The sequence below is a fragment of the Saccopteryx bilineata genome, chromosome X (assembly GCF_036850765.1).
Source record: "Saccopteryx bilineata isolate mSacBil1 chromosome X, mSacBil1_pri_phased_curated, whole genome shotgun sequence".
NCBI classification, from domain to species: Eukaryota; Metazoa; Chordata; class Mammalia; order Chiroptera; family Emballonuridae; genus Saccopteryx; species Saccopteryx bilineata.
Genome location: NC_089502.1, coordinates 63,618,008 through 63,645,283, shown reverse-complemented (window position 1 = coordinate 63,645,283; position 27,276 = coordinate 63,618,008).

Sequence of the window (27,276 nt, the reverse complement as noted above, 5' to 3'; positions counted from 1 at the left end):
GTTTCCTTAGGATACAAAGTAAATTTTTTAGTTTTTTGAACTAAGTTTCTAATTGATTTATAGGCCTTACCTTTTCACAGTAAATCCAGTGGCTAGGCTTTTATAAACAACTATTGTTATTAAACTCCCCTAACTCTCACACCCCCACCCCCATGTAAGCTTTCCCTGACATTCCTGCAAAGGTAAACTTTTACCTGCATTTCCAAGTAAAGGCCAGGGAGCATTAAGAGAATAACAAGCAGATTAACTATTTCCTAACTTTTTATACCTCCTATTTATTACAACTAAAATGTTACTATTACTTAAGCCAAATTTCTCACTTTTGGGCTCCTCTATCATGAGGATTTCCTTTTATTAAAAAGAAATTATTGAATTTATTAGGGTGACTTTGGTTAATACAATTATACAGATTTTCAGGTGCATAATTCTACAAATCATCATTTTGTGTTGGAGGATTTTCTTTTATCTTGATACACTACACATCTTGAGAATTTGGTTTGTGACTTGTGAAACTACTTCTCTGGTTTACCCTATTAGGAAGGTACACTTACCAGGGTTCACCTGGCCAGTCAGACTGGGGTTCCAGGCATCCATTTGTTCAACTGGGTCAGTTCCCAAGGGAGTTTGTCCTAAGAGGCCCCAGCCCATAAGTGTCTTTTGTCATCTACACCTTTTTGATTTGTTAGTGCTGGAGAAATACCTTTCTAGTAGCACCTGTCTGCTGCCATTGTAGACAAAAAAAGGGCCACATGCTGAGCCTGACAAGCTCAGGAAAGGCCTATGTGGTGGTCTGGCAAACTCAGAGACCTAAAGTAACCACACAGGATGGTCTGGAATTAAAACTGTATCTAAAAGCAGTTCATGGTGCATAGTCATGACCTAGGGTGGTATTTTTCTATAACAAAGGTCCATACTTAAATAAACCTGTCTTATTTTTACATAAACAAAAATGTACCTTATAACATACCTTTGAAATATAAGAGTAATCTTCTTTTCCTGCCCCCTCAGGATTTAGCCACCCCACCAGAGCAGAAACCGCAAATCCTCTCATTGTTATTATCATGTTAATTGATAACTGTTAACTATCTTTTACCTGCCAATGTAAAAGAAGAGCATTTTACCTTTTATCCAATCCCAGACATACCCCTGCTTTACTTTCTCCCATCTCCTTAATCTATCACCATTGGATTTCACGTAACCTCCTTAAGTCTTCCCCTTTGATTCTGATGTATAAAATAAAAGGCAAGACCTCCATTTTCTGGAGCATTTTCTCAATCTTGTGATTTTGTTTCCTGGCAATGGTTGACAGTTTTGCTCAAATTAACTCATAAAAATTCTTACAGGTTTGGACATTTCTTACATTGACACCACAAATTTAGCAGGTTTATGCCTGAAGTTGTTCCACATTTTGGGGGAGACTGGAGGCACCATATATATCCCTCCATTCTGAAGTCCTTTTGTGAGAAAGGTCTGTACTTTCTCTGACTTTCATTCTTTGGTAGTGAACTTTCAGACCTCTGAAGGCTGCATCTTTTGCACTCTTTGTGGAAGACTTTTTGCTTCCTTGGTTAAGCTGTAAAAGGTTTCTTGGTTGAGTCACTACAAACTTCTACTGTCACAGGCCAGAGAGAGAATGTTTTGAACTAGAAAAGTATCTAAATAAAAATGGGATGACGTCAGAGTAATGGCGGGGTAGGAAGCGATACCGATAAATCTCCCCCAAAATTCAACAAGATCTTCAACCAGAAACAGAAAAACCTATACTTGGAGCTTCCAGATGCTTCGCAATACACCCAAAGGTATGACTGAGTGAAAAATTGGCTAAATATATAACCAAACCCCGAAGGAAATAGGGAGTAAGAAATGCTCTGCCTTCCTCACTAACCTAAACAGGGCGGCTTTCTCTGGTAACTGTGAATATAGAAACTGAGGTGGGCAAAGGGGGTAAATAGATGCAGGCCATCGTGACACAAATGGCCGAACCAGGCTGTGGCACGAAGATCCAAGCCGAGGAAAATCTGATCCTGTGGCAACCCGGGCAATACAAGCTAACACTCGCGCCAAACCCAAACAAAGAAAGACAAGCGGAGCGGCCATTTTACCCGGTCTCCTGGTTGGTGTGCAGTTAGTGGGCGAGAATTTCTTCCTAGGCCCCGAGAGTGGGTGCCCGTGTTGCCCCACGGAGAGGCAGGGTCAGAGGCCTTTCTGTGGGCCGAGGGCAGAGTCTCTGGGCAGCCCCAGCGCCCTGGGAAAGCCACGCACGGGAGGGAGTGAGAACTAATTCCAACGGTGGAGATTTTCCATGCAGTTGGGGGTTTCACTCAGAGGGAAACGCGGCCGGCCTCATATCCTGGTTTGCGCGCGCAGATAGTGAATGAGAGATTCCTCCGAGTGCCTCGGCAGTGCGCGCCTGTGTTATCGCACAGAGGGGCAGAGTCAGGGGCCTTTGTGTGGGCAAAAGTGGAATCTCGGGCCGCCCCAGCGCCTTGCAAAAGCCGCGCACGGGGACGGACCGAAAGCCAATTCCAACGCTGCAACTTTTCCCTGCGGTTGGGGGTTTCACTCAGAGCGTGAGACTGCTGGCTGGATATCCTGGTCGCAGACAGTGAGTGAGAGTTTCCTCCAAGCGCCCCGGAAGTGGGCGCCCGCTTGTGTTACCGGACAGAGTGGCAGAGCCAGAGGTCTTTGAGTGGGCAGAAAGCCTGCCTGATTATGCTAGCAGCTCTGACTGACTGAGCCTTACCCAGAGCCCTGTGCTGAGTGGAAATAGAGTGGGGAGTTGCCAGCTCTTTGAGCCTCTTACTATCCAGGCAGAGGCAGCAGCAACCACATAGTGGGATTATCAGGCTACTAATTGAGGAAGGAAAGACTAGGAGAAAGGCTCCAGGAACACAGACTCTCTCACTGTCGGAGCCTATAACTGCTAATGAGCTTCGACTGCCTACGAGACTAAAGCACAATACATGACATTGCCATAGAGACTTATCAACTGCAAACCTCTACCTGAGCATGCCAAAGGGGCAGAACCCGGGGTACAGAGTCACCGACCAGGAAGAGGGAGAGAAAAGGAAAAGCAAGAAGATAACCTCTCAAAATCAAGAATAATCTGCAGACTTTATAACCTATCCCATTTTATTATATTTGTTCGTTTGTTTCTCTTATCTTCATTCTTGATACTTTTTTTTCCACCTCCAATTTGGCCAATTAACTCCCTACCGGTCTTACTCTCTCCTCTCCTTGAACTACACTACCCATAAGTGTTACATCTCCCATTATCTTTTCTTTCCTCTTCATTTCTCTCTATGAGGGTTGCACTCCAAAACCCTTAACTCTCTCTCTCTCTCTCCTTTCTTTTTTCTTCTTTTAGTGGTTCCCTCTTTTTTTCTCTCTCTCTCTTTCTTTTCTCCCTCTATATTAGTTTCTTCCTTTCTCCTTTACATCTCTCTCATTCAAACCTCAATAACAAACAAATTATCTTATCTGGGACTCAAACCTATGTTTGTGGCATTTTGGGGGGTTTTTACTTCACCTTTTTAATTCACTAGCAGTGCTCCCATCCCTAGCTCTCCATATTATCTAGTTCTTGTTCCACTAAATACAATAGTAATTTTTTAATTTGTCCCCCCATTTTACCGTTTTCCTCTTATTCCTCTCATCATAACTCTTAGACAACCAACACCTAAAAGCAAATCATTTTATTCTTGACCCAAATTTTTTCCTTATTTGCTTTTTGTGGGTCCATACGCTCTTTTTTTTCTTTTTTCCTTTTTTTTCCTTTTTTTTTCATTTCTTGCCCCTTTATTACTTTTCCCCAATTCAGGCCCTCCATCACAGGCATTGTTTTTTTTTTTAATTTTTATTTTATTTTATTTTTCTTTATTTCATTATTAACTTTTTTAAAAAAAACAACTCTTTTTGATTTTTTTAACTTTTTATTCTTTATTAAATCTCATTAATACTATCAACAAAACCACCCTCAGATGCCATTAAGGAAGAGAAAATCGAATATCATGGATACAAAAGAAAGAGAGGTAACACAGCTAGATGAGAAAAAATCTATGGAGAAAATATTTAATACATTGGAAACCTTGGAGTTAAATGACAGAGAATTCAAGATAGAAATCCTAAAAATCCTCCGAGATATACAAGAAAACACAGAAAGGCAATTTAGGAAGCTCAGAAAACAACTCAATGAACACAAAGAATATATGTCCAAGGAAATTGAAACTATAAAAACAAATCAAACAGAGATGAAAAACTCAATTCACGAGCTGAAAAACGAAGTAACAAGCTTAGCTAATAGAACAGGTCAGATAGAAGAGAGGATTAGTGAAATAGAAGACAAGCAACTTGAGGCACAACAGAGAGAAGAAGAAAGAGACTCAAAAATTAAAAAAAATGAGATAGCCATACACGAATTATCTGACTCAATCAAAAAGAATAACATAAGAATAATAGGTATATCAGAGGGAGAAGAGAGAGAAAATGGAATGGAGAACATACTCAAACAAATAATAGATGAGAACTTCCCAAGCCTGTGGAAAGAACTAAAGCCTCAAGTTCAAGAAGCAAACAGAACTCCAAGTTTTCTTAAGCCCAACAAACCTACTCCAAGGCATATCATAATGAAATTGACACAAACCAACAGCAAAGAAAAAATTCTCAAGGCAGCCAGGGAAAAGAAGAATACAACATATAAAGGAAGGCCCATTAGATTATCATCAGATTTCTCAGCAGAAACTCTACAAGCTAGAAGAGAGTGCACCCCAATATTTAAAGTCCTGAAAGAGAGGAACTTTCAGCCACGAATACTATACCCATCAAAGCTATCCTTCAAATACGAAGGAGAAATAAAAACATTCACAGATACAGAAAAGATGAGGGAATTTATCATCAGAAAACCCCCACTCCAGGAATTACTAAAGGGGGTTCTCCAATCAGATACAAAGAACAAAAAAAAAACAGAGTCACAAGTAAACGCTCCAAGAAGAACACAATAAAACCAAATTTAAACTGTAACAACAACAAAAAGAAAGAGGGAGAGAAGATGGAGATTAAGAGTAGCAAAGGACGATGGAGTGCAAAAGTACTCACAAAATAGTTTGATACAATGAACAGGGTAGGGACCCTTTTCATTACTCAAAGGTAACCACCATTGAAAAAACCACCACAGAAGCACATGAGATAAAAGAGATAGCAACAGAGGAAAGATGTATGGAATACAACCAAATAAAAACAAAAGATAGAAAAACGAAAGAGAAGGATCAAACAAGACACAAAACTAACAGAAAGCAAGATGTAAAATGGCAATAGGGAACTCACAAGTATCAATAATTACACTAAATGTAAACTGATTAAACTCACCAATAAAAAGGCACAGAGTACCAGAATGGATTAAAAAAGAAAATCCAACTGTATGCTGCCTACAGGAAACTCATCAAAGTAACAAGGATAAAAACAAATTCAAAGTGAAAGGCTGGAAAACAATACTCCAAGCAAATAACATCCAAAAAAAAAACAGGTGTAGCAATACTCATATCGGATAATGCTGACTACAAGACAGGAAAAGTACTCAGAGACAAAAATGGCCATTTCATAATGGCTAAGGGGACACTGAATCAAGAAGACATAACAATTCTTAATATATATGCACCAAACCAAGGAGCACCAAAATATATAAGACAGCTACTTATGATCTTAAAACAAAAACTGACAAAAATACAATCATAGTTGGAGACCTCAATACACCGCTGACGGCTCTAGATTGGTCATCCAAACAGAGAATCAACAAAGACATAGTGGCCTTAAACAAAACACTAGAGCACCTGGATATGATAGACATCTACAAGACATTTCATCCCAAAGTGACTTAGTATACATTTTTCTCCAGTGTACATGGATCATTCTCAAGAATTGACCATATGTTGGGCCACAAAAACAACATCAGAAAATTCAGAAAAATCGAAGTTGTACCAAGCATATTTTCTAATCATAAAGCCTTGAAACTAGAATTCAACTGCAAAAAAGAGGAAAAAAATCCCACAAAAATGTGGAAACTAAACAACATACTTTTAAAAAATGAATGGGTCAAAGAAGAAATAAGTGCAGAGATCAAAGGATATATACAGACTAATGAAAATGACAATACGACATATCAGAATCTATGGGATGCAGCAAAAGCAGTGATAAGAGGGAAGTTCATATTGCTTCAGGCATATATGAACAAACAAGAGAGAGCCCAAGTGAACCACTTAACTTCCCACCTTAAGGAACTAGAAAAAGAAGAACAAAGAGAACACAAAACCAGCCGAAGAAAGGAGATAATAAAAATCAGAGCAGAAATAAATGAATTAGAGAACAGAAAAACTATAGAAAAAATTAATAGAACAAGGAGCTGGTTCTTTGAAAAGATCAACAAAATTGACAAACCCTTGGCAAGACTTACCAAGGAAAAAAGAGAAAGAACTCATATAAACAAAATCCAAAATGAAAGAGGAGAAATCACCACGGACACCGTAGATATACAAAGAATTATTGTAGAATACTATGAAAAATTATATGCCACCAAATACAACAACCTAGAAGAAATGGATAAATTCCTAGAAAAATACAACCTTCCTAGACTGAGTTAAGAAGAAGCAGAAAGCCTAAACAGACCTATCAGTAGAGAAGAAATAGAAAAAACCATTAAAAACCTCCCCAAAAATAAAAGTCCAGGCCCTGACGGCTATACCAGTGAATTTTATCAAACATTCAAAGAAAACTTGGTTCCTATTCTACTCAAAGTCTTCCAAAAAATTGAAGAAGAAGCAATACTTCCAAACACATTTTATGAGGCCAACATAACCCTCATACCAAAACCAGGCAAGGATGGCACAAAAAAAGAAAACTACAGACCAATATCTCTAATGAATACAGATGCTAAAATACTAAACAAAATACTAGCAAATTGAATACAACAACATATTAAAAAAATAATATATCATGATCAAGTGGGATTCATCCCAGAATCTCAAGGATGGTTCAACATACGTAAAACGGTTAATGTAATACACCATATCAACAAAACAAAGAACAAAAACCACATGATCTTATCAATAGACGCAGAAAAAGCTTTCGATAAAATACAACACAATTTTATGTTTAAGACTCTCAACAAAATGGGTATAGAAGGAAAATATCTCAACATGATAAAGGCCATATGTGATAAACCATCAGCTAACATCATATTAAATGGCACTAAACTGAAGTCTTTCCCCTTAAATCAGGAACACGACAGGGTTGTCCGCTCTCTCCACTCTTATTTAATGTGGTACTAGAGGTTCTAGCCAGAGCAATCAGACAAGACAAAGAAATAAAAGGCATCCATATCGGAAAAGAAGAAGTAAAGGTATCACTTTTTGCATATGATATGATCCTATACATCGAAACCCCCAAAGAATCCACAAAAAGACTACTAGAAACAATAAGTCAATACAGTAAGGTCGCAGGATACAAAATTAACATACAGAAGTCAATTGCCTTTCTATATGCCAACAATGAAACAACTGAGAAGGAACTCAAAAGAATAATCCCCTTCACGATTGCAACAAAAAAAATAAAATACTTAGGAATAAACATAACAAAGAATGTAAAGGACTTATATAATGAAAACTATAAACCATTGTTAAGGGATATCGAAAAAGATATAATGAGATGGAAAAATATACCTTGTTCTTGGCTAGGAAGAATAAATATAATCAAGATGGCTATATTACCCAAAGCAATATACAAATTTAATGCAATTCCCATCAAACTTCCAATGACATTTTTTAAAGAAATAGAGCAAAAAATCTTCAGATTTATATGGAACTATAAAAAACCCCAAATAGCCAAAGCAATCCTAAAGAAAAAGAATGAAGCTGGGGGCATAACAATACCTGACTTCAGACTCTATTATAGGGCCACGACAATCAAAACAGCATGGTATTGGCAGAAAAATAGACACTCAGACCAATGGAACAGAATAGAAAGTGCAGAAATAAAACCACATATATATAGTCAAATAATTTTTGATAAAGGGGCCAACAACACACAATGGAGAAAAGAAAGCCTCTTCAATAAATGGTGCTGGGAAAACTGGAAAGCCACATGCAAAAGAATGAACCTGGACTACAGTCTCTCCCCCTGTACAAAAATTAACTCAAAATGGATCAAAGATCTAAAGATAAGACCTGAAACAATTAAGTACTTAGAAGAAGACATAGGTACTCAACTCATGGACCTGGGTTTTAAAGGGCATTTTATGAATTTGATTCCAATGGCAAGAGAAGTGAAGGCAAAAATTAATGAATGGGACTACATCAGACTATGAAGTTTTTGCTCAGCAAGAGAAACTGATAACAAAATAAACAGAAAGCCAACTAAATGGGAAATGATATTTTCAAACAACAGCTTAGATAAGGGCCTAATATCCAAAATATACAAAGAACTCATAAAACTCAACAACAAACAAACAAACAATCCAATAAAAAAATGGGAAGAGGATATGAATAGACACTTCTCCCAGGAAGAAATACAAATGGCCAACAGATATATGAAAAGATGCTCATCTTCTTTAGCTATTAGAGAAATGCAAATCAAAACGGCAATGAGATACCACCTCACACCTGTTCGATTAGCTGTTATTAGCAAGTCAGGTAATAGCAAATGTTGGAGAGGCTGTGGAGAAAAAGGAACCGTCATACACTGTTGGTGGGAATGTAAAGTAGTACAACCATTATGGAAGAAAGTATGGTGGTTCCTCAAAAAACTGAAAATAGAACTACCTTATGACCCAGCAATCCCTCTACTGGGTATGTATCCCCCAAACTCAGAAACATTGATATGTAAAGACACATGCAGCCCCATGTTTATTGCAGCATTGTTCACAGTGGCCAGGACATGGAAACAACCAAAAAACCCATCAATAGATGACTGGATAAAGAATATGTGGCACATATACACTATGGAATACTACTCAGCCATAAGAAATGATGACATCGGAACATTTACAGCAAAATGGTGGGATCTTGATAACATGATACGAAGTGAAATAAGTAAATCAGAAAAAACCAGGAACTGTATTATTCCATACGTAGGTGGGACATAATAGTGAAACTAAGAGACATTGATAAGAGTGTGGTGGTTACGGGGGGGGGGAGCGGGGAATGGGAGAGGGATAGAGGATGGGGAGGGGCACAAAGAAAACAAGATAGAAGGTGACAGAGGACAATCTGACTTTGGGTGGTGGGTATGCAACATAATTGAACGACAAGATAACCTGGACTTGTTATCTTTGAATATATGTATCCTGATTTATTGATGTCACCCCATTAAAAAAAATAAAATTATAAAAAAAAAACAAAAAAAAAACAACAACAAAAAAATAAAAATGTAGAGAGCTTTCTTTTTATTATAACTAGCTGTGAAGATACCTTTAATAACATGCAAGAACAGATATTAGAATAAAAGTCAAAGTTCACTCAGAGCACTTCATAGGTACATTCAGATTTTTTAGATAATGTAAAAAATATATAGGACAATGGACTTACAATTGTCTTGCACAAAAAAAACAAACAAATATAATTTGTCTTAAGACTTTTGAATTTGCTATTTTTGCTTTCTTGGTCTCACAGATGCTAATTAAGTTAATTTATAAGAGAATTTAAAACAAATAGAAGGAAAAGTTAAAGGTTTCCCAAGAGGGTGGAAATTTTTAAAAGATTATTGAGATATATATTTATGAGAATTAATATATTTGAACAGGTTTTGAAAGATTCAAAAACTGATAAGAAACTTGACAAAAATGGAAGTTGATTTTTCAGAGTCTGATGGGAATATTTTGAAACTCTCAACAGGTCTTCTTGCTGGGTAATCAAAAATGTAAATGAGGCTAAAGTAATTGGAGAAAGCTGGCACTTGACAGCTGTCAGAGGAGAGGGGGTTTGGGGGCTGGGTGAAAAAGGTGAAGAGATTAAGGCACAAACAAAACTCATAGACACAGACAGCAGTATGGTGATACCAGAGGAAAAAGGAGGTTGTGGGTAGGTAGAAGAGGATAAAGCAGGGATAAATGGCAATAAAAGGAGACTTGACTTGGGGTGGTCAACATATAACACAATATACAGATGAGGTATCATAGAACTTTGCACTTGAAATCTATTTAATTTTATTAAGCAATGTCACCCCAATAAATTTACTTTAAAAATGTCAAAATAAAAACACAATTAGCTGAAGTTGCCCTTGCTTCATATATCTCACTTTCCCTTCTCCAGTCTCTTTCAAAATTGTAAAGGGCAAATAAAAAATCTTATGTCTTTTTTACATTTCTTACTAATTATGTGTATGATCTTTTTGTAATGTTTGTTTGTGTTTATTTATGGTTTGTTTTCTGCTTCCAGATAGTATTACTAGGTTATAATATTTTATTGGCTTAAAGAAAAATGCTTATATGAATTTGTTATAAAGTACTATACCTCATTTCTGTGGGTTCATGTAGAGACACCAAGTCCAATATGAATTTTGAGTTTTGTTATGAAAAGCCGGTGACATACACAGGGCAATCCTCCTACCCAAATTATGAAGCCCTGATTTCCTCTCAGAGGCTGCTTATATACTCTTTGACCACACACAGGTGGGGGGAGGCATAACATCATGACACAAGCTTACAACTACATACTGATAGATATGTGTATTCCAAACTGCCCTCTTGATGTTCCGCTTATCTGTCAGACCTCACCCTTATTAGACTATCGCCCCTGAGACAGAGGAAATTCCAAAAAGCTGACAAGCTGCCCCAAGGAGGGGCTCTGAACATACCAGGACTTTTGATTCAACCCCCACATGCTTGAAGCCCCTCAAGGAGGAGCATTCCGGACATACCAGGACTTTTGCCTCAGTATCCCCTCATGCTCTCCCAAACACTGTATAACTCACCCCTAGTCTGTAACCCGGTGCATTTCTCCTGGAGGAGTGTCCCGGCAGGACTTTCTCCTCTAATAAAGCCTGCACATCTGGTGATCGAGTGCCGTTCCATTCTTACATTTGGTGCCAAAACCTGGGTGTTGGGCGGATAAAATATATTATGCTCACTTTGTTAAAGTTAACGCTGCCCATGTGAGGCCGTCGCCCAGGTGATATTAATGTGTGTTGAGAATCCTTGTAGCCTGGGGCTTGGTTTTGGGATTAAGCCTTTCCCACCCTTTTTGATGTGGGGTGGTACAATCCAATCATGCCTCAGAGAAGTGACTTTGTATTAGAGACTTCCCTATTTTGTATATTGGATTAGAGGTTGTGAAGCTACAATATAAAATGGGGACAAAGCGGGAACTTGCGCTCTTGGTTCCTGAGATTATCATTTAGAGGAGAGAGCAGAGCAGAGAGCGGAAGGAGGCCACGTGGAGGAGGCCAGGAAAAGCAGCCAAGATGGCGGAGTGCTAAGTGAGATGCCAGTTTGTACAGTTTGTATCTGGGATAAGGAAGGAGATGGGGAACTGAGGGGAATAAGGCTGGTGAGCTAGAAACCTTTGATTCTAAGAAACTCGGATAAGTCAGTGGCTTTGTGAGCACTGAATGTGAGTGGGTTTTGGAGCCCAGTGTGTATTTTTACTTGCCCGCCGGGTGCAAGCTAGGATTCAAGACTATGGCCCACCAGTTTGTGGCTCCGTTGTTTCTTTACCGACTGTCCGAATCCAATGCGAACCTGCATAGGCCGGGCTGCTGTGATAGTGGCCCTGGCTGTGGCTCCTGGCTTTACACCGGGAAAGGGTACTAACTGCCTGGACAATCCCTCTTTGTAGTCCAAACTTACAACCAGGGAAGCAATGGGCAGTGGCAGCTCGTCCTGGGCTTACTCCCTCATTCTGTTTGGATGTGTACTTGTGGGTTGATTTGCCGGCAGTCTAACCCTGTCCTGAACCTCTGCTGGATCAGAAAGGTAAGGAGTTTCTCCCTTCTCCTTCCCCGGTTGGCCTCTAAATTTCTCTCTAAAAACACCCCTTTCTGGTCAGACGGTTTTCTCTGACACACCTCATGTTTTGAGGGGTTTGACTTTCAGTCTCAGTGGACTGCACGGAAGACTAGGTGCCTAGCCAAACCTCTCCACTCTCTCGGACTTCTCATCCTAGGAGCTCCCTGACAGGTGGTGATGAACTCTATCAGGGATAACTCCCCCACATGGAGATTCTCTCCTCTTGGGACAGTGACAAAAGGCGGGGGCGCCCCCTCTTGCTCACCTGTCTCCACTATGGGCTCTTCAGAGTCTAAGCCTTCTGACCAGACCCCTCTAGGATGTCTCATAAAAAACCTCACCAAACTCGGTCTCTCAGACCTCAAACTGAAGAAATTAATCTTCTTCTGTAACAAGGCATGGCCTCAATACAGACTAGACAATGACTCCCATTGGTCTGAAAATGGGACATTCGATTACAATATCCTAAGAGATCTTGACAATTTCTGCCACCGGACGAGGAGGGCATTAGAAATTCCTTACATGCAGGCTTTTCTTCTTTCTTCTCTCCTGTCCTTAATTTCTGTGCCTTCTGTTCCACACGCAGGCCATTTTGGCCAAAGAAACCTCACCTAAAACCTCTGCTCCTAATCTTTCCTTCTCCATGAACTCCCAAACTCTCTCCTTCTCCTGCCTGACCCCTGAGGGCACCCCTCTCTCGGGACCCCTCTCTACTCCCTCAGCAAATATTTTTTGATGGAGTCTCTTCCATCCAGAAAGCCCCTTCCCTTCACTAAATTCTGTTTTCTCATTCATAAGTCTCTCTTTCTCCTCCCCTGCTGGCCGGGGCCTCTCCCTTCTCCACTGTGTTCTTCATCACCTCCCCCCTCCTTAGAAACTGTGGCTCTGGCTGCGGTGCCTGTCTCATCTCTGACCTCTCTTCCCTCCTTACAAACTGCAGTTCTGTCTGTCTCCTCTCTGACCCCTCCTCCTTCCTTACAAACTGTGACTGGGCCTCTTTCCTCCTCATCCTCTCCCCTCTCCTCAGAGCTCTAAATCCTTTTGACTCCTCTGACCATGTGGCACCACACCCATACTTTAACCTCCTCCTCCTCCTCCTCCTGAAGATTCTGACCCTCCTTTCCATCCAGCTGCTCACACTGTCCATCCGTCTGCTTTGTCTCTTCCTCCCCTCTTTGCTGGCAACTCCCTGCCATCTTGAAAAACTTAAAAAGCAGAATTGTATATTAAGCTATGTGAGTAAGTAATCCGTCTTGTCTCTGTTTGTCAGAAAATATCTCTAGTATAATTTGAATTGAAACAAGTAAAGCACGCTCATTTAAATTCCTTAATTCATAATGTGTATTGTATCTATCTGAAGTCTTTGTTTAATGTGTAACTGTGTCTGTTTCTAGGGCCTTAACCCAATAATTACCCACCTCTTAAACCAGATTTACTCATCCCCATGGACTCTCCCTGCAATACCCCCATACTTCCTGTTTGAAAACCTTCAGGGGCTTATTGCCTCATACAAGCCTTACACTTAATCAATGAGGCAGTAATTCCCCTCCATCCAGTAGTCCCTAATCTCTACAAATTACTCTCACACATTCCCTCAAACACCACTCACTTCAGGATCCCAGACCTCAAGAATGCCTTTTTTACCATTCCTCTACACCCTGACTCTTACTTTCTGTTTACCTTTATTTAAACTGACCCAGACACTAATGCAGCCCAGCAATTTACCTGGATTGTCTTGCCCCAGGGGTTCAGAAACAGCCCACACCTGTTTGGGCAGGCACTAGCTCAGGATTTAACAGCATGCAATCTCAAAACTAGTACTCTCTTACAATATGTAAATAACCTACTCCTCTGCAGCCCCTCCCTGCCTGCCTCAAGGAGACACACTGCCACCCTTCTTAACTTCCTCACTGTGAAGTGATATCATGTCTTCTCTGCTAAGGCTCAACTTCATTCTCAGTCCATAGTCTATCTGGGCATCACCTTAACCCCCACCACTGAGGTCTCACCCTAAATCAAACTCAGACCCTCCACAGTCTCCAATCACCTACCGCCACAGATCAAATCCTTTCTTTCCTCAGTCTAATAGGCTTCTTTAAACACTGAATTCCCAATTTTGCTCTTAGTCAAGCCTCTCAGTGAGATCTTCTGAGCATGGCTTTTAAGGTCTATAATGACTGAAGAAGTAACGGAAAAGGCAAATAAGGTCCAAAAGAAGTCAGGAAATACCAACTTTTGGCTCCAGCACCCTAAGGGGCTTCATAGCATCCCATCAAGGCCCTGCTCCAGAATGGAAAGAAAGATCATTGAACTTAAGCCTGCCAGGCTTCCTGGCCCCATCAAAGGACACACCTCTGCTGTGGAAAGAGGGACATGAGAAGGTAAGCTGCCCCCTTGCTCTATGGAGGGAGGGTTCAGTCTCTTCTAGCCCTGCTGCAGCTACCTGTGACCTGACCTTGCCCAGCATGCTGGGAATTGCCACTGAAGGCCCAAGGACATCGTTCATGAGCTTAAGGTATTTCTTCCAAATAGCAGATAAGCTAATCTCATTTCTTGTAAACACAAGGGCCATCTACTATGCCTTGCTTGAATATTTAAATTTTATTTATCCCTCAAAGATCTCTACTGTGGGTATTGACAGTCTGATTTTGTTACTTTATTTAATGTATAGTATCTCCTTTATTCCTCTTATCTCAATGCCCCATGCCTATTATAGGCTGGAACCTGCTGCTAATTCCAGCTAGAAGCAGTGGTCAATAGGACTTAAACTTTAACTGCAAAGTGTGGAAATGTAACCACCCTTTCTCTAAGTACTTGCAGAATTTAAAGGTTACTCAGCAAACTGTTCAAAGACTGTCCAAGAGGCACTTCCAGCATTACATCACCCAAGGACTGACTTTCACATGGACAGGTCCACACACCATGATCCTGAAAACTCCCACTGCTGCTAAAGTAGAAAAATGGCATGCCTTACTCCAACCACAAACCTGAAGCTGGTTGGTCTATGTATGGCAAATATATGAAAAAAACTAAGGACTCTTTTAGTCAGGCTTTGGGAAAAGGGAAACTAGGATAAAAAGAAAGTCAACTTAATTATCACTAAAGGTTAAAGATTTTTAAGTCAAGAGTTCTGACTAGAAAGAAATTGTATGGTTTTGATAATAGAAGGTATAAGGTATGGAAATACTTTTGAAAAAAAAGGAAAAGCAAGTTGTCATGAAAGACAGTTATTTCTGGATAAGAAAGTACATAAAAGCTGAAGGTTTAAGTAAGTTGTAGAAGGTTTGTGCAGGTTGTAGGAGATTTGTACTGAGAAAAAAATTTGCACAGTCAGAAAACTGGTTTTCAAAGAATGTTTAATCAGTCACCCTAGCTAACAATCCTCTACTCTCCCCACTTATTGAGATGACTCTTTCCTCCACCCTGACCATCTGGAGCTCAGAAACAGAGAAATGAAACCAAACCCTTGTCCTTTCATTCTCTATTCACCTCTCAGCCTGCCTCACCCAATCAGGTGCTTTCTACTCATGTGAGACCACAAGTATATGTATCTCCCTACTAATTGAACAGAAACCTGTACCCTAATCTGTCTCACCCCAAATATCAACCTAATCCCACCCCATGAGCCTCTTCCAGTTCCTAATACACTATCCATCAATCTAAGGGCCAAACGAGCTATACAGGTAATTTCTCTTCTTGTTACTTTAAAAATTTCTATAAAAGTAGGTCTAGGGGCAGGGGGGCCAGCCACTTCCTTGTCTTATTTCTACTCTCTCTCTCTCTCTCTCTCTCTCTGAAGCCTAGAGAATTTGTAAACATGGAATCAGTGGTTTCACACAAACTGGGCGTCTTACTATTGCCTTTCATTAGTCCAATCACTTTCCTATTTACTTTTCTAACTTTTAAACCCTGCCTCTTATGTTTGTTCACTAGTTTCTTATAGAACCGCATGCAGACGTTAGCCAATCAGAAAATTGGAAAAATCTACCTAACCCTACACACCAACCCTGAAACCTGCCCTCGTGAAACAGAAAAATCTGAAACCCTATATCAGCAAACCTCCTAAATCCTATCTTTCAACCCCTACAGGTCCCCTAACCCTAAAGCTCTCCCGTATCCTTGAAGAACTAGGAGAATAAATAGCAATCACCTCCTACTGCTTCTCAGTCTTTTTACCCTTCACATAGTAAGAGGACAAAACCACTGGGTCTTCTTGGCTGAAGAAGAGCCTACAAATGGACATGAAACATTTCTTTTAGGTCAAGCTAACTGCTCTCTCCAGGGATGCCAGGAAAAATATCTCTAACTTTACCATGGAAGAACTTTCACCCCCTCCCCATACAACCCTCCTTATCTCTGCATTGCTAATCTCCAAATACTTGCCTCTTTCTTTATTAAATTCCTACAGGCTGGGATGAGAGAAATCTCTAGAATTAGCTACAATCAAATGCTCCTACGCTCCTATTCCCCAATACCCCAAGGAGAACTTCATGAGGGAAATATCAAATAGGTAGGGATGACAGCAGGAAGAAGCCACCTCTAAGCCCCAGAAGTTCCCTCCTGAATGTTCTCCAAATCCCCTTCCTTTTAAACCACACGTATTCAGTCCTTCTAAAAACTTACACTAACAGGTTCCCTGTCTTTTAAAATCTCCACATGTCCTCCCATTTGAGAGGAACCAGACCAGCACGTCTAATGAGGCTCATCCAGGAGACCATGTATCACCATGTCACTCTGTTCACTTGGCACTAGCAGCAAGCAACTAACAATTATTACCTCGCAAATTTCTTTTATTTCCTCATTCAGGTTTTCAGAGACATCGCCTGATTCAGACCTTACAGTATGGAAATTGATGACCTCCTTAACTGGATGAGGGACTTGGTTTGGCAAGGTTCCCTTCTTGAGTTCTCTCCAGAAGAAGCAATAATTTTCCAATTTTTTCTCCTCTTTCTCCTCATCACTCCTCACCATATATTATAAAATTAATAACTGCTTTTCTTTTATGTGTAACCACAGAGTTGAGAAATGATAGATATGTGTATTCCAAACTGCCCTCTTGATGTTCCGCTTATCTGTCAGACCTCACCCTTACTGGACTATCGCCCCTGAGACAGAGGAAATTCCAAAAAGCTGACAAGCCACCCCAAGGAGGGGCTCCGGACATACCAGGACTTTTGATTCAACATCCACATGCTCGAAGCCCCCCAAGGAGGAGCATTCCGGACATACCAGGACTTTTGCCTCAGTATCCCCTCAAGCTCTCCCAAACACTATATAACTCTCCCCTAGTCTGTAACCCAGTGCACTTGTCCTGAAGGAATACCCTGGTAGGTCTTTCTCCTCTAATAAAGCCTGTACATCTGGTGATGGAGTGCCGTCTCATTCTTACACATACAGGTGGGGATTCACAAGACATACATTTCACAGATTCTTCCAATGTCTCTCCCCTCTCTCCATTGCCTAGAGGGGCATGCTATTCCTAGAATTCAAAGAGGGGGAGAAAGAAAGCAATATACAAATTCTATCTCCTATTGAAAGAGCAAGGAAATTCTTCAAATACCTTACTACAAATAAAGAAAAGACACTCAAATATAATCAGGATCACATGATTTTGGAAAATATTGCATATTAAAGCTGGTTTAAGTTCAGTTGATATCTTTTAGAGTTATTAACATTGTATATGGTATGTTTCTTTTGAATTTGCAAAAATAAGTTTATGTTATCTTTGTTACAATATTTGTCAAGAACATGGTTTGGATGATAATTAACTTTAAAATCACATAAGGTTGTTAAGGACTAATAAATAGATGTACTAAAAAAATTTAGATAAACTATGAGTAATAAAAATTATGTTATATATTATATAAGTGCCTCAACATAGTTTCCTAAAGTCTGTTGGTACTTAAAAATTTAGGGTTTAATTAAGTTTAATTAAATAATAAAACTCATTAAATAGGTATATATTTCTAAATACTGTAACATGAAATTTTGAAGCATTAATAGATTAATATATGTTTACTTAGTTTTGGCTTACTATCACTGAGAAACTAAGACAAATTTGAATCTATTAACAAATATGTCTCATACTTGATTACTATTGTAAATGTATTTGCCATTGAAAGAGCCTGTGTTTCTAGGAGTTAATAGAATGTATTTATGAATTTGTCAATCTAAAGGATGCTAATTGCTTACTTATGTTTTACTATACTTTGAGGTTTCTAAGAATTAGGAATTCTAAAAAAAAAAAAAAAGAATTAGGAATTCTAAATAATTTGAAAATAAATGGTATGTTTTTGGTAATGGATGTGATAAGATACGGAAATATGTTTTTGAATAAAATAGGAATAAAATGTGTTATTTTAACATTGGAAATTTCTAAATGAGTTAAGAGGCAAACTAAAATCGACCAGGAAAGTTGTACATTTGCCAAGAGAAATTTTGAGAGAAAATTTTACATATAGTTAAACTAAATAATATTGCAATAAATTAAATAAATTAATTTAAATATCAAAATTAAGCTAATATAGAATTGGAATTTGATTCTTTTCCCCTCTGTTAAAAGAAAAAAGATTTTTTTCTGTATTTATTGTTTTACTCAAGTAAGATATTATACAAATTTTTACCTAGAAAAAAAAGATTCTATGTTTTTAAAAATAGTTCTGGGTCACATTGTCTTTATCAGGTCCCTGATTTCTTAAGAAAATTATCTTCTCCATCCTAAGAATTATTTTGCTAACCTGTATTTCTTTTTAAATTGTTTTTTTTATTCAGTGAGAAGAGGGGAGGCAGAGACAGACTCCCACATGCACCCCAACTGGGACCCACCTGTCAAGTCCACTGGAAGGGTTCCTATGCCTATCTGGGGTGTTACTCTGTTGCTCAGCAATTGAGCTCTTCTTACCACCTGAGGAAGAGGCTATGGAGCCATTCTCCGTGCCCAAGGCCAACTTGCTCCAATTAAGTCATAGCTGCAGGAGGTAAAGAGAAAGAGAAATGGAGAGAAAGAAGCAAGAGAAGTAGGGGTGAAGAAGCAAATTGGTGCTTTTCCTGTGTACCCTGATGGAATCAAACCGGTACATCCACAAGCCAGGCCAACCCTCTACTACTGAGCCAATCAGTTAAGGCTGCTAACCTGTATTTTTTATAACTTTTATTGTTACTTTGGGTAAATTAATAATTTTCTGGTGTTTTATAATGATATATCATCTTTTGGTTAAATATGTTTGACAGCTTCCAGGGTTCAAATTTTAGAAGGAGACATTTTCTTAACTTGAAAATGGCTTTGGGTTATTCCAACGGGCTCCTTAAATACCTTAGCAATTTGTTCTCTATCTCTTTACAAAAGAAAAATTTTAAACTAATTAGGCTTATTTGAATCCTAAAGTTAAAGTTACATGGGAAACTTTGTCAAATAAATAAATAATAATTATGTTGCATTTGTATGCATATATTACTAAAGTAATTGTTGTAGAGATTATATGAAAATCTCTGAGTCTACAATGTTCTGATATATTTTAAATTTAATTTTAACTGTTACCTTAAGATGTTATATTTTACAGAAAAAACAAAGTTATTTGTGAATTCCATTATAATCAAATATATAACCATATCACTTTTAATGTTATAAACAGTCATTATTTTTACACATTTTTAAAAGATTTTACTTATTGATTTTACAGAGAGAGGAGGGAGAAGGGTGATAGAGTGAGAAATATCAACTCATAGTTGTTTCATTTCAGTTGTTCATTGATTGCTTGTTGTATGTGCCTTGAATGAGCAAGCCCAGGGTCTCGACTGTGTGACCTCAGCACTCCAGGTCAATGCCGTATCCACTGTGCCACCACAGGTCAGCCTTATTAATTCTGATACTTTGGTAAATATGTTTTATCTTAAAGATTCATGGGTCCCTTGCCTGTTGGCTCAGTTTATAGAGAGTCTGCCTAGAGTATGGATGTCCTTGGTTCAATTCTTGGTCATGGCACACAGGAGAAGTGACCATCTGCTTCTTTCCCCCTTCTTCTCCCCTTTTCTCTCCCCCTCCTTCTCCCCTTTACTCCCTCAGCCAGTGGCTCAATTGGTTTGAGTGTTGACCACAGGAGCTAAGGATTGCATGATTGGTATGAGTGTGTCAACCTCAGGTGCTAAGGTTAGTTCGGTTGATTCAAGCATCCTTCCCAGACATGAGGGGGGGGGGTGCCAGGTGGACCCTGGTTGGGGCACATGCAGTAGTCTGTCTCACTATCTCACCTTCTCTCATGTAAAAAAAAATCTATGGATAGAACTTTGAGTTATTCTAAATTACAAAGTTCTGAGAATAAAATTTTAGATTATACCTTTAAATGGAATAAAGATTTATAGAACTCTAAGGAATAATTTGATTTATACAAATACTGGTACATAAGCAGGATAACCAACTAATGGCACTCCAATAAATTCAATAAAAGGGGAATTGATAATATGGGACTGAAGGAACTGAAGATAATAATTTTTATAACTATTTGTTGGAAATATTGTTGATTTAATTTTTGTTTGTTTTTAAGATATAAGGAAACATTTTTTTCTTAAAGAAGTTTGATAAATTATACCTTTGTAAGCAGTATTAAGACATTTATATATATATATATTAAGACATTTATATATATATATATATATTTTCTGCTTGATCCCTCAAGAAACTCTTTTTTTGTGACAGAAACAAAAAGAGACAGAGAAATAAACAGATAGGGACAGACAGACAGGAAGGGATAGAGATGAGAAGCATCAATTCTTTGTTGCTGCTCCTTAGTTGTTCACTGATTGCTTTCTCACATGTGCCTTGACTGTGAGACTACAGTAGACTGAGTGACCCCTGGCTCAAGTCAGTGACCTTAGGCTCCAGCTGGTGAGCCTTGCTCAAACCAGATGAGCCCGTGCTCAAACTGGCAACTTTGGGGTCTCAAACCTGGATCCTCCGCCTCCCAGTCTGACACTCTATCCACTGTGCCACCTCTTGATCTGGCATTCAAGAATCTCTTAATGAGTATTATTATTTTTATGGCAATATGATTAATTACATAAATTCAATAAAATATTTTCTGTCTATAACAGGACATAATTAGATACTGGTTTTATTGGTCAAGGCTTTGACTGGAATGTCATGCTTGAGAGACATACCTAGACTTAGAGGAAGTCACTAGAAAGCTTTAAGAAATTAAGGTTGAATTTGGAAGCCAATTGAAGTCCCGTGGAAAAACAACTTAGTACCTTGATTACTTAGTTCACAGCAGTCTTTCCAGGTGAAGAACAAAGGTTGCTCTCCTAAGAAATGGCAAGGGAAGACACAAGTATTTTAGAAGCCTCAAGAATCTGAGGAATTCACTTAAATCTATAGGTATTATAGGGAAAACCTATATGGCAGAGAGCAACACATATATGCAGCTTGGTTCTTGATCAATTTGGACATTCCTTATGAAATTCCAACAAAGAGCCTATATGATCAATTGCTATTCTTACATTTGTGCAATTAATTTAGGCAAACTTTTTTGAAACTGGCCTATGCAGTAATTGTGTAATTTGACCATCTTTCAGAAAAATGAGCGTGATTTTAGAGAAATTGTATTTCCAGAAAATATATAGCACACGGTTGTGGATATTAGACTCTAGTTCAGTTAATTCTCTTTAAAGTTTATTTTTTACCTATAAACTGGGCTGGATTTTGAAATTTTCTATTTTTCTTAAATGTTTGTCTACAACCTTCTAAACTTATGTTTTACTTTTTGTTTGTTTCATTTTTTGACTTGGAGTTATTGAGAACTAAAACTGTTTTTTTTTTTTCTGATCTTTGAAATTTCAAATTGTAGCTAATAGACATATATAAACTTCAGAGAAGCCAACAAAACAGCTCATACTTAAACACTCTCAGTGACTGATGAGCATTAAGTCATGCAGAATTGACCTGAGCACATGATGACATCATCAGAGCCATTCAAACTGTATACTGAGAGACTCTGTCAGATAGTTGCTGCCTGCCTTTATTCCAGCAAAGCAATCTTTGAGCTTTACATCTAGAAACTAGCTTATAAATTGCTCTAATCTTTAACTTTTTCTCTCCTTTGTTTTTATAGGCATTCCCCTTATTAAATACCTAATTGTTTGCTTACACAATACAGGTCTCATTTTGGGAGCCCATCTGTATCACCATCTCCTGAAATAATACAGTAATTGAACTGACATCCTCAGGATTGAATAATTGAATCAATAAAATATGGAGCAATTTACTAACTTAGTTTTTGGAATATGAAACGTTATTATTTGCACTTTCTAAGGAGAGTCTGAAGGGGACAATATTCTATCACCCTGAAGCTGCCCTTTTGAGATATTGGTTTTAAGCTGTTTATTAAACAAACGACTCAGAAAGAAACTTTGATCCTCTCCTCTCTTCTGCCCAAGAGATTCAGGCAGAGAAACCTGATTCAGGAAGGTGAATGTAGGATGTGGCCTTAGCTGAATTTGAATTAGGTATGGTAAAGAAGAGAACTCAGACAGGTGCCTGTTAGTCGGATACTCCATTATCGTACTGTATTTTTGCTGCCCAGCAAGGATTTGCTTGCCATGTGTGTACAACTCTTTCTCAACTATCAGTAAATCACACATTCTCACTTCTAAAATATATTTCTATAATCTTCCCTTTCTTGTTTGTCCAAAAATGCTTTATACACCTGATGCTCTCTCTGTTTTTGGAACTTTTATGAAATTACCAGGCCTATGTAAATTTTCCATGAGCATATATTAAACTTTGTTTTTATCATGTTAGAAAAATAAGATATAACCAGCAAGCCAGAATATATTCCTGTATAAGCATTGATTTATACCCTAAAATATTGATATTTTAGTTTATATCTTAGAAATGTATACTTGAAACCTATATGATTCTAATAACCATTGTCACTTGATAAATATAAAAAATAAAAAAGTAACCTTAAGAATGGAAATAATAAAGAGCAAAAATAAATGGAATAGAGTGGGAATACACTAGTGAAAAATCAGTAAAATACAAAAGTGATCCCTGAGGAAAATAAAATTATCATTATCTACCTTGGTTAACTAGAAATAAAGAAAAAAGACATAATCACTAAAACTCAAAAAGAAAGAAGTTATATTATTATATATTCTCCTTGTATTAATTGGAAAATGAAATATTATGCACAATATTATGCCAAGAGTTCACAATTTAGATAAAATGGATGACTGTGTTGAGAAAAACCTAAGCACTAAGATAAATAGGTAATGTGAATAGATCTATGTATACTAAAAGAATGGAATGTGTACTTAATCTTCCATGAAAATAATTACACACACAGATAGCTTCAAGTGAATTTTACCAAACATTTCAAGAAAACTAATACCAATTCTACACAAACTTTCCAAAAACTAAAGCAGAAAAAATAATTTCCAACTCTTTCTTGAGATCAGCAAGATCATGACACCGAAACCTGACAGTTTTACAAAAAAAAAAAAAAAATACACACACACACACACACACCAATATCTCTCATAAACAGAGATGTAAAATATGAAACCAAAGTTTAGCATATTGACTGCAACAAAGATAAAAAATTATAATGTATCATGACCACGTAAGGTATAACTTGTTCGGTCGCCAAAAGAGGGACACACAAAGCCTAATGAGTTTTGTAAAAAATTTATTTATGCATCTGCAAAGAGATGGGCTGAGATCCTAATGGTTTCAACAGTGATAGTGAAAAGTCTCATCCTATATAGAAGTGAGTTTGACTGTAGACTGTATTTTTCGCTGCTAGGGGACAACTTCTGTTACCTGTAGTGGTTAAACAATGGGGCAGGGTGGGTGGTGTTGACTAAGTAAATAATTTTTGGATAAGTGATAGGGGGATGAATTAACTGTCAGGATGTCCCAGGGTCAACTGGAGTTAAGATATCAATCAGGATTGCTCAGATGGAGAGCTATGGGGACCGTTCTGGTACTGAGTCACCCAAAGTTCAGCCTGGTTAGCTGAGGCTTTGGGTAGGGGGGCTTGGACCTGAACATAACATAACCCAAGAATACAAAGTTAGTTTACCATACAAAAATCAACAACATAATTCATTACACTAACAAGCTATAAAAAACATAATATAATATAATCATCTCAGTAAGTGAAGAGAAAGTATTGAACAAAATCCAACTTCCATTCTTGGTAAAAATTTAAGAAAACTGGAAAAAAAGAAGAAAACATCCTCAATCTAATCAAAAGAAATTTACAAAACAACAAGAAGACCTGAAGTTAATATCTTACTTGGAAGTTAAAAACAAAAAACAAACAAACAAAAAACAAACCACCCCACCCCTATTATCAGGAAAAAAGACAAGAGTGTCTACAATCATTTTTTCTATTCAATATGTAATGGAGGTTTTATTTTTCTTTTATTTTTATTTTTGGTATTTTTCTGAAGTTGGAAACAGGAGGCAGTCAGAAAGACTCCCACATGTGCCCGACTGGGATCCACCCAGCATGCCCACCAGGGGGTGATGCTCTGCCCATCTGGGGCATTGCTCTGTTGTGACCAGAGCCATTCTAGCACCTGAGGCGAGGCCATGGAGCCATCCTCAGTGCCCGGGGCCCTCTTTGCTCCAATGGAGCCTCGGCTGTGGGAAGGGAAGAGAGTGACAGAGAGGAAGGAGAGGGGGAGGGGTGGAGAAGCAGATGGGCGCTTCTCCTGTGTGCCCTGGCCAGGAATCAAACCCAGGACTCCTGCATGCCAGGCTGATGCCCTACCACTGAGCCAACTGGCCAGGGCCTGTAATGGAGGTTTTAGCCTGTGTAATCAAGTGACAAAAATAAAGTCATCCACATAGAAAAAGATGCATAAAATAATCTTTTTTGAAGAAATACTTAATAATCTATGTATAAAAATCAGATAGAACCCACAAAGGAAGTTTCTAAAACAAACATGTGAATCAAGCAAGTTAGCAGGAAACAAGATTAATGTACAAATAATCAATTATGTTGCACTGAACAATCAGAAATTGTCATTAAAATACCATTTAAACCAGACAAAAGATGTGCAAAATCTGTCCACTGAAAACTATAAAAGATTGTTGAACAAATTTATAGAAGATTAAACAAATGGAAAGTTGGAAGGTTCAATGTAACAGAAACATCATTTCACCCCCAAGTTACCTACGAGTTTATTGAAATGATTCTTAAAATTACCGCAAAGTGCCTTAGCTGGGTGGCTTAGAGGCTACAGCATTATCTCTAGACTCACCGAGGTCACAAGTTCAATTCTTGGTCAGGGCACATACAAGAAACAACCAATGAATGTATAACTAAAATGGAACAACTAAGTGCAACAAGAAGGTGATGTTTCTCCTTCTTTCTCTCTCCTCCTACTCCCCTCTCTCTCTTCTTACTCTCCTTCTCTGTCAATCAATAAAAATTTAAATTACAGCAGTTTTTTGTATATATAGATAAGTTCATTCTAAGATTCAAATAAAAACACAAAAGAACAAAGACAGCCTAAATAATTTTGAAATATAAAAACAAAGATGGAGGTTTAATACTACATGATACATAATTTTTAGCCAGATCTATTCTAAATTTGTCCACTTCTCTTTGCCCCCAGTCAGTGCTACCAAAGTTTATATATGCATCATGTGCTGCTTGGTTCCTAACTACTTTCCCTGTCAACATTTTCTGGTTTCAGTGTTCATCATCAAATAGTTAGTATCACATATAGAGTATAACCAACTGCATATTAATGTAATTGCATTAAAATATTTTGGATTAATGGACAAGAATACATTTATAAAAGTTATTACTATCAAGTGCTGACAGTAATATATATATGTATATATATACATATATATATAAATATATGTATAAACAGCACTTGAAACAGTGTACAATCAGGAGAAGTACCTCACCTTTCCGATTTTTTCCAATAGCTCGTTTCCTATCCAGGATATCAATATTAAAATAATATTTGCTGATTTAATGAAATAAAGGGAGGGACAAATTGGGTTAAAACGTGTGCACTTTCTACTGAAAAAATGCTTTAAGTCAATTTGGGTTGCCATACTGAGTCCAGGTTTTCAGACAAAATTAAATAAACTATCCATATTTCCCCATGTTTAAGATGCTCCCATCTATAAGATGCACTTTAATTTGGGGGTCCAAAATGTGAAAAAAAACAAGTTATTTTCAACTTTATTACATAAAGTTATTGAACTCAAGTTTTATTCATCATAAAATTCAGACAACTCCTTATCACTGTCAGAACTCCCATCCATTAGCTTGTCCTCATCTGTGTCTGATGACTAATCACTATCTTCAACAATGAGCACAAAAACAAGCACGAAAAAGTGGGAAATGCAAGTAAGAAATCTACAACCACTGTATAAAACGTACCCAGTTTTTAGACTCCAATTTTATTTGAAAAAATTGTGCCTTATACATGTGGAAATATGGTATCATTCCTTGAAAGTGTCCTATTTTACAATACCTGTAGCATCTTTCGGGTATTTTGAGTCAACCATGGATAAAATGTGTGCCCCAATAAGCAGGTTGTAACTGATTGTTCATTAAACTCATATATCCATTAAATAAACAAAGGCTGATTCACTTTTATCTGAGTGAAAGTCTTTGGGGCAGTTTTACTTGTTTCAAGGCCAGTCTCACATTTCTTTGGTGTCTTTGATTGGTTGGGGCAGTTATTGGAATTTCATTCTTGGTGTTCATGTTCAAGTTCAGCTCTAAACAAGCCTTGCTCTAATTCACTGTCAACAGCTTAAAACAGGAAAAAGGGCCAAAAAAGAACCTGTCATTTGGAAGTTGATTAGAATCCTGACTTATTCTCAGAAGGAAGCTGCCATTTGATTAAAATACTGTTAACTGAAAAAGCATTAGAAGAGTGGTAACCAGGGGTTGGGGGGTAGGAAACTTGGAGGATATTGGTCAAAGGTATGAACTTCAGTATAAGATGAAAATGTTCCACAGGACTAAGGAATAGCATGGCGACTATAGTTAGTAATAATGTGTACTTGAAATTTGCTAAGAGAATAGATCCCAGTGTTTTCACATACCCCCCAAAATAATATTGTGATGTGATGAATATGTAATTAGCTTGACTGTGGTAATTACTTCAAAATATATACATATATCAAAACATCATGTTGTACACCTTAAATTTGTAAAAAATTTTATGTGTGAATTTTACCTTAATAAATCTGGGGAGGAAAAACCTTAAGAGAAACACTTGCTTAATAATCATGAATTTCAAGAATCCCA